Genomic DNA, 8,947 nt, shown 5'->3' with positions numbered 1-8,947 from the left:
AAGCTTTTCTGCAGTAGAATTAAACAACCGTGAACCAAATTGCCTCTGGATTTCTTGTTATATGTCATAGTAAGTTCTTTATATGCTGTGATGAGTTAATTGGAGTTAATTCTACTGTTACTGGAGGCAAAAATTATCCTTAAATGATACACTCCTTTTGGTTAGCCTTTCAGTAACCTTTGAGCAAGCGAGGAGAGCAGAGGAGATGAAGGGGATTTCGGAGCCCTCCTCACCCTTTAAACTGTAGGGATTGGTGGAACCTACTCTTGTTTCACGCTTGCTGTTGTTTTTTTAAAATTAATTAATTTTATTTATCTATTTTTGGCTGATTGGGTCTTTGTTGCTGCGTGTGGGCTTTCTCTTTGCAGCGGCTTCTCTTGTTGTGGAGCACAGGCTCTAGGTGCGTGGGCTTCAGTAGTTGTGGCACGCGGGCTCAGTAGTTGTGGTTTACAGGCTCTAGAGCGCGGGCTCAGTAGTTGTGGTGCACAGGCTTAGTTGCTCCATGACATGTGGGATCTTCCCGGACTAGGACTCAAACCCGTGTCCCCTGCATTGGCAGGAGGGTTCTTAACCACTGCGCCACCAGGGAAGTCCCAACTCCTGCTATTTTTGAAGTAAAATGGTGCTTCCCCCACCTGAGCTAATGTGGGCTTTGGTTCCCTGAATTCCCCATCTTGCTCCCTCTGTGTTCTCAGGAAGGATGCCTGCCTTTCCAAAGGTTACCTCTTTTCAGGTTCTAAAAGCTGACAGTGGTTGATCTGGAAATTTCTAGATTTTTGATTCTTTTAAAAGGTACATTCTATAAGGAGCTGTGAGGAATTTTGTCTGCTTAGCTGTGTAAGAATTTATAGATAAACTCTCGCTCTGTTTCCTCGTGGTCTTGGAGTGCACACAGCATCACAGAGAGACTCATTGGACATCCTGGTCTTGTCACCTGGGAAAATGGCTCCATTTCACCCAAGTCATTAAGGATTAGAACTCTGAGGGCTTGACCATTGGACAATGAACTAGGATGGTGTATCGGTTTTAGATGAGGTACTGAAAGCTCCAGATGTGCTGACCTCCTTGTTGGAAGTGGGGGGGAAGCCCAGAGTGTCCACTGTGTGGTGGATTAGCTGTGCCCTTCAGTGACCTCTCTGGAGGGGGTCTGGGAGATGCTCTGACAGAGCTGAGGTCTGCTGTCATATTCAAAGTTTCAGGAAGCTCACTCTGTCAGCTCTTTAACTATTTAGGAGATAAGAAAGACAACAGGGGCTTCCCTGGTGGCGCAGTGGTTGAGAGTCCGCCTGCCGATGCAGGGGACACGGGTTCATGCCCCGGTCTGGGAAGATCCCACATGCTGCGGAGCGGCTGGGCCCGTGAGCCATGGCCGCTGAGCCTGCGCGTCCGGAGCCTGTGCTCCACAATGGGAGAGGCGACAACAGTGAGAGGCCCGCATACAGCAAAAAAAAAAAAAAAAAAAAAGACAACAAAGTACCAGTTAATGGCACCCGGAAATTCACTAGGGTTGCCTGGGAGCTCTTACTCACGGGTACTCTTACCTCTCACCTGGGAGCCTTGTTGCGGCCTCTCCCGCCGCGGAGCACGGGCTCTGGACGCGCAGGCTCAGCGGCCATGGCTCACGGGCCTAGCCGCTCCGTGGCATGTGGGATCCTCCCGGACCGGGGCACAAACCCGTGTCCCCTGCATCGGCAGGCGGACTCCCAACCACTGCACCACCAGGGAAGCCCCTTGAGCCCTCTCTTGACAGTACCACTAGGGACTGTCTTTTATTTCCACAGCATCTCTGTGTAGACATATGTGGGATAAGTTGCAATGATAGCCCTAGTTAGTCACCCTTCTCTCCATCCATGCCTTTTGCTCTGTGACTCTGCAGTCCCCTTCCACCCTGAATCCGGGCACAGCCACGTGACTTGCTTGCTTTGGCTGGTAACACAGGGCAGAAATGATGGTGTCCTGATTCTGAGACTAGATTTCAAAAGGCTCTACCTGTTTTTGTTCAGCTCTCTTTGAACGGCAGCCATTACCATGAGAAGAACATGCCTGGACCAGTGCCTGGTTACAGGAAGTAGATATGAAAGTTGTGGACACACCCAGGTGAAGACAGCATTGACCAACCAAAAGTTGACCAACCCTAGGCATGTGAGCCAATCCATGTGAGAAGGCAAAGCCCTCTGGGCAACCCCTAGTGGACCTCAGATGTGTAAGCAATAAACCCTGACAGTTGAATGTCACTGAGGTTTTGGTGTTTATTGCATAGCATTGCTGTGGCAATAAATAACAGATACAAGATATGTCAGCATTTATCACATTGTTTAGTAACGGTCTTGGTTTGCCATCTCTGCAAAACTATAAACTCTTTGCAGGCAAGGAAATAATAACAAAATCCATAACGATGGTGATGTTGGTGGTGGTGATGATGATGTTGTATTATATGTATTACAGTAAGTGATTTATCACAATCATCACAGCAGCTCCACGAGATGGAAAGTATTATTGTCTCCACTTTATAGACATGGGAACTGAGGCTTAGCCCAAGGTCACATAACTAGTACTCATCTCAGCGCCTTCAGCACCAAACACAGCAGTAAGCATAGAGTCAATGCTCATATGTCTGTTGGATGAATGAGTAACTATAGTTCAAATTATGTTTAGTTGAATAAGCCTGAAGCAGATTAAAGTAAGATAGAACATCTGCCTTAAGTGAACAAAAATGAGAAGGATAACTTTTCCTGCTTCTCCAGTCTTTAGCTTATGCAGCCTCTTTGTGCAGTGAACCATAAATACCTTACATTTATCCATTTTGCTTCATTCCTTGGTAGCACATTAACACTAACCATCGGATTATTGTTACAAACAAGAAAACATACCCTGTTGTCTGTGGTTTTTTAACAGCACTATAAATCAGGTTTGCCTTGTTTCAAAATCTAATTCAATTACAGAGAAACTATACCTTGTGGATGATTAAACTGTATATCGTGAGTATCCACTGGGTGATTAGATTACTAAATGTGTTCCCTGCCATAACGTACCTCTGTCCCTGTTGTATATTATCCATGCCTACCCAAGGATGCGAACATTCCAGCCGACATATACCACACTGAAGGATATTTATGGTGCATCTCAAACTTGGAATGTCTTCTTCAAGGGGATACCAATGCATCATGCAAACTCTTAAGACTTATTATGCTTCTGTAAGTGGAAAAGTCCACTTGACAGATTTCTCTTTTTCTCTTGCCAGTGCTCAGGTATTGGAACACAGAATTATGAAATGTGACCTTTCTTCTTTTCCACAAAAATAATCTCTGAGCTGTCTCTTCTAGGTCAAGGCATGAAGGCTAAAGGCCTTGCCTTCTCTGTGATGAGTTTCTCAGGAAAGCAGGCAACGTGCTGAGGTTGGGAGTCTTTGAGATGCGTGCATCTGCAGTAGAAGCCCACGGCTGCAAGTAGGAAATGCTGGTTACCAGGGCTTCCTTTGTTCCAAGGCAATCAGCAAAGGAAAGGGGTTTGATTTCATTCACTGACTCATCGTTCCTTTAACAAATATTTATTGATTTCAGAGTGCCAAGGCCACTTAAGTACTGTAACAACAAAGAGCTATTTGTCTAGTTCTTCACAGCTTATAAAGCATCTTCCTAATAATTCTCTCATTTGCTCCTCATAAAAACCTCATGACATGGGCAGGGCAGGAATAACCATAGTATTTTTAAATTGCTAGTGATGATGTTTGGCATTAATTTAGCAAATATTATATACCAGGGATTATGATAAGCACTTCACATGTGTTATCTCATTTAAATTTCAAATGAGTGCCCTAATGTGGGTACTAGTACAGGGCTCCTTTTTTAATGTGAAGAAACTGAGGTCCAGTGAGGCTCAGTGACCCGTCCAAGAGCACACAACTATTAAGCGGCAGATATTAGACTCAAACTTGGGTCTCTGTGGCTCCCCAAAGTCCATGCCCTTATTCACTGAGTAGCCTGCCTCCCAGCATGGAAGCTTGGATTTGCTCTCTTCTGATATGGCTCTTCCCTTGACACCAGAATGCTCTCAGGGATTCATCTTGGCACAAGAAGCTGTATCAGCAGCAAACTCTTACCCCCTAAGATTTCACCTCTATTTTCTTGTTCATTAGAAATTAGAAATTCTTGGAGGTACTGTTCTCTTTGAGAAGGTCTGAGAATCCAGTAAAAGAACCCAATTTTCTGGGACTTTCATGAGTCCAGCAGAAAAGCAGAAATTCAAAACAATAACAGTAATTTAAAATATCTCCATTTCTTCATGTGTTGTTTTCAAAAGGGATTTCTTGGGTGACAGGGACTTTGGTGATTCTACACATTTATCCTACATGCTTCCATTTCTGCTTGAGAGGCTCCACAAGGCGATCTTTCTAATCTTTGGAGGTCTTTGGGAAATACTAATAACAATATTCTTCATGTTTTCAGAGAAATTCACTACTCAAAGAACCTCTCACAATCAGTATTTCATTTGATCTTCCTAACCATTATGTTAGATATCAATAGACATTTTCAATCATCTGTACGGATGGAAAACTCCAAAAGGTAGAAGATCTTGAGAGTCTTTATTTGAGGCATGTATATCTCTCTCAGTGGTAGATGGAATGCTTGATCACAATGCTTTATTCCCCCTCCTGGTATTCTGCTGCCATGGACTCATGATGGGCAGAGTAGACTTCCTCACTTCTTGACTTTGGGTTTGGCCATGTGACTTGCTCTGGGTGTTAGAAAATGTGACACAGACATAGGATGGAAATTTCCTTACACAGCAGGTTTTACCCTCATGTACCTCTGTCATTGTCATGTCCCCCCTGGATAGCTGCTGTGCTTTCAGCCTGGGCCCCACAGACTCCATCTGTCTTGATGGGCAGAGACCAACTCAAGCGCCATTATTTTTTATTTTTTATTTTTTTTTTGCGGTACGCGGGCCTCTCACTGTTGTGGCCTCTCCCGTTGCGGAGCACAGGCTCCAGACGTGCAGGCTCAGCGGCCATGGCTCATGGGCCCAGCCGCTCCGCGGAATGTGGGATCTTCCCGGACCGGGGAACGAACCCGTGTTCCCTGCATTGGCAGGCGGACTCTCAACCACTGCGCCACCAGGGAAGCCCTCAAGCGCCATTATTAAGTACACATGTGGAGCACCTGTGACTCCTCACCTGCAATGAGAAGCCAGGTCCAGCCAGACCTGTGGTTTGAGGTAGAGCATCCCACTTAGTCTAGCCTAGATCAGCCACTGTCCAGCCAAGCCACATATATGAGAATAATTGAGTGCTGTTTTAAGCCACTGAGTTTTGGGGTGGTTTGTTATGTGTCATTGTGACGATAGCTAACTCTCATTAGATGGGAAGGCTGGACTGTGTATATCCCTCTTTATCTCCAGTGTGAAACACAGGACCTGGCACTGAAACCAAATCAAGAACAATTATTAAGTGCATGGAGCTTTGACTGAGACTTTCCTGGGTTTGATGCTATGTCAAAACTGTGTTAAACATTCTGGCATTGTGGCCATCACATGTGTAGTGAAGTTGGCATTCCTGTCTTCATAAGGTTTTTGTTGGGTTTGAATTAGATCATATACATAAATGACCTATGTATGTCAAGCACTCAATAAAAGTTAGCTGTTATGAGCGTGTCCTTAAGTAATATTTGTTGAATACATTTTACCCATTTAAGTGTGCAATTCAATCGTTTTTAGTATATCCATATAGTTGGACAACCATCAGCATAATTAATTTTAGAGACTTTTTAACACCCCCTAAAGAAACCCCATACCCATTAAGCAGTCACTTTGCATTTTGACTTCCTTCTAACCCTGGGCAATCACTAATCTCCTTTCTGTCTCTATAGAGTAGCCTATTCTGGATATTTCATATAAATGGAATCATATAATATGTGATTACTTATGACTGGCTTCTTTCACTCAGCATAATGTTTTCAAGATTTCTCCATGTTGTAACATGTATCTTCATTCCTTTTTATTGCTGAAGAATATTCCATTGTATGGATATACCACGCTATCCATTTATGGTTGATATGCATTTAGGTTGTTTCTACTTTTTGGCTCTTATGGATTATGCTGTTATGAACATTAGTGTGCAAATATTATATTTGCATGGACACAGGTTTTTATTTCTCTTGGGTATATATTTAGGAGTGAAATTTCTAGGCCATGTGGTAACTCTGTTTTTAAAAAAACAATTTGAGGAATTGTCAAACTGTTTTCCAAAGAGACTGAATTGTTAAACATTTCCTTTCCCCCCAGCATCAAATGACGGTTCCAAATTTTCTACATCTTTGCCAACACTTGTTATGATTTAAAAAATTCTATCCATTCTAGTCACTGTGAAGTAGTATCCCATTGTGGTTTTGATTTGCATTTTCCAAATGACTAATGATGTTGAACATCTTTTTATGTTCTATTTGGTAATTTGTATATCTTCTTTGAGAAACGTCTATTCAGATTCTTTGCCCATTTTTAAACTGGGTTGTTTATCTTTTTAATATTGAGTTGTAAGAGGTCTTTGTATGTTCTGGATACCAGTTCTTTATCAGATCATGATTTTCAAATAGTTTTTCCTATTCTGTGTGTTGTCTTTTAACTTTCATGATGATATTTCCAGCACAAAGTTTTAAATTTCTGGGAATTCCAATTTATGTTTCTTTTTTTATCAAAGTATAGTGGATTTATAATATTGTATACCTGATATTTTCTCTTTTGTAGCTTTTGCTTTTATTATTGCCTAACCCAAGGTCATGAAGATTTACTCCTGTGTTTTCTTCTAAGAGTTTTGTAATTTTAGCTATTACATTTAGGTCTATGATCTATTTTGAGTTAATTTTAAAAGTATTTTGAAAGGAGGTCCAATTTCATTCTTTTGTATTTGAATATTCAGTTGTTTCAACATAATTTATTGACAAGGCTATTCTTTCCCCATTGATTCTTGATACTTTTGTCAAAAATCAATTGATCATAAACATAAGGGTTCATTTATGGATTCTCAATTCTATTCCTTTGATCTCTATATGTTGATCTTTATGCCAATAGCACACTGTCTTAATTACTGTAGCTTTGTAGAAAGGTTTGAAATTGGGGGTGTCAGTCCTCCAACTTTGTTCTTTATTTCCAAGATTGTTTTGGCTATTGTCCCTTGTATTTTTCTGTGAATTTTAAGATCAGTTTGTCAATTTCTGAAAAGAAGAATGCACCTGGAAATTCGATAGGGATTGTGTTGAATCTGTAGATTAATTTGGAGGGTATTTTCATCTTGACAGCACTAAGTGTTCTAATTCATGAACACGGACTGTCTTTTCATTTATTTAGGTATTTTCAAGTTTCTTTCAAGAATGTTTTACAGTTTTCAATGTAAACATTTTGCACTTAAGTTTATTCCTAAGTATTTCATTCTTTTTGATGCTATTGTAAATGGAAGTTTTCTTAATTTCACTTTCATGTTGTTCATTGCTAGTGCAAAGAAATACAATTTTTGTTTTGCATATTGCTCTTGTATCATGCAACCTTGCTGAACTTGCTTATTCTCATAATGTGTGTGTGTCTCTGTGTGTGTGTGTGTGTGTGTGTGTGTGTTCTCTAGGCTTTTCTGTATACAAGGTCTTATCATTTGCAAATAAAGATAGTTCTACTTCTTCCTTTCCAATATGGATGCACTTTATTTCTTTTTCTTGCCTAATTGCTCTGTCTAGAGCCTCCAGTATAACGTTGACTTGAAGTCACATGAAGAGACACCTTGTCCTGTTCTTGATCTTAGGGAAAATGCGTTCAGTCTTTCACCATTAAGTGTGATGTTTAGCTGTGGTTTTTTCATAGATTCCCTTTATCAGTGGGAGGACTTTCCCTTCTATTCCTAGACTGTTGAGCACTTGTATCATGAAAAGTTGTTGAGTTTTGTAAAATGCTTTTTCTACATCTATTGAGAGGATCATGCCATTTTTGTTCTTTATTCTATTATCTGCCCACTTTTAATTGTTATGCCCTTGGTTGTCTGACCTGTCCCAACATTTCTCATGAGACCTTTGCAAAGGGCCTGCAGCTGGAGCATCCCAACACTGAACAAGCCCCCAAAAGAAGACCAAGTGCAAGATTCCCTGCTTTCAAATCCAGAAAAACAAATACAGATTTTATTTTATGTCCTCTTTGTTGGGAGGGGACATCTAGGTTTTGATAGTATGTGGTATGTCAACTTTTCTCTGGATGGGTTGGGTTCTAAGCAGAGGCCCAACTTGGTAGAATCACAGATTTGTGGTTTGGGGCTCTGTCAGCCAAGAGCCCTTATAGAACCAGGTTGCTCTACTGACATTCTGCCTTTTCCATAGTTACATTGGATAATATAAGCAAGTCCTATAAAATTAAAATCAAGTTTGAAATAGGGTTTGTTAATTACAGTATTTAGCTGTTGTCGTTATTGTTTCCTTGGAGATTAATGAGGTGAGTTATTGTAACATAATTAGGCTACAGTGTATCTAATCTCTTACAAACCCTTGCGATTCAATGTTGTTCCAGTATGGTCTGAAGGTTAATTTCACTTTGCTGATATAGACTTGGCAATGTGCTTTCTATTGAAATATGTTTTTAATTATATTTGAAAGTCATTAGTCAAGGGCTCTGCTGGGTTGCTCTGCACATGCTTGGCACGGAGAAATCAGATACAATTAGACTCATCGTGGCCATCCATCCCCATGCCCAGGGGTCCCCAGGGCATTGAGGGGGATTCGCCAACACATGGTATGTGCAACCTGCTCGAGCCTCAGTCTGGTACCTGGCAGGCATCTTTGTTGGTGAAATTTTTGGGAAAAGTCCCCGCCATGGACTTAGGTCTGTGCGTCAGCCTCCAAAGTGGAATCTTTGGTGGCCTCAGAGCTGTGGACTTTCTCACACACATAGCTCTTTCCCACCTTAAGGCTTCATGGATACA

Source organism: Mesoplodon densirostris, chromosome 16 (genome assembly GCF_025265405.1).
Source record: "Mesoplodon densirostris isolate mMesDen1 chromosome 16, mMesDen1 primary haplotype, whole genome shotgun sequence".
NCBI classification, from domain to species: domain Eukaryota; kingdom Metazoa; phylum Chordata; class Mammalia; order Artiodactyla; family Ziphiidae; genus Mesoplodon; species Mesoplodon densirostris.
Note: the sequence above shows the minus strand (reverse complement) of the source record.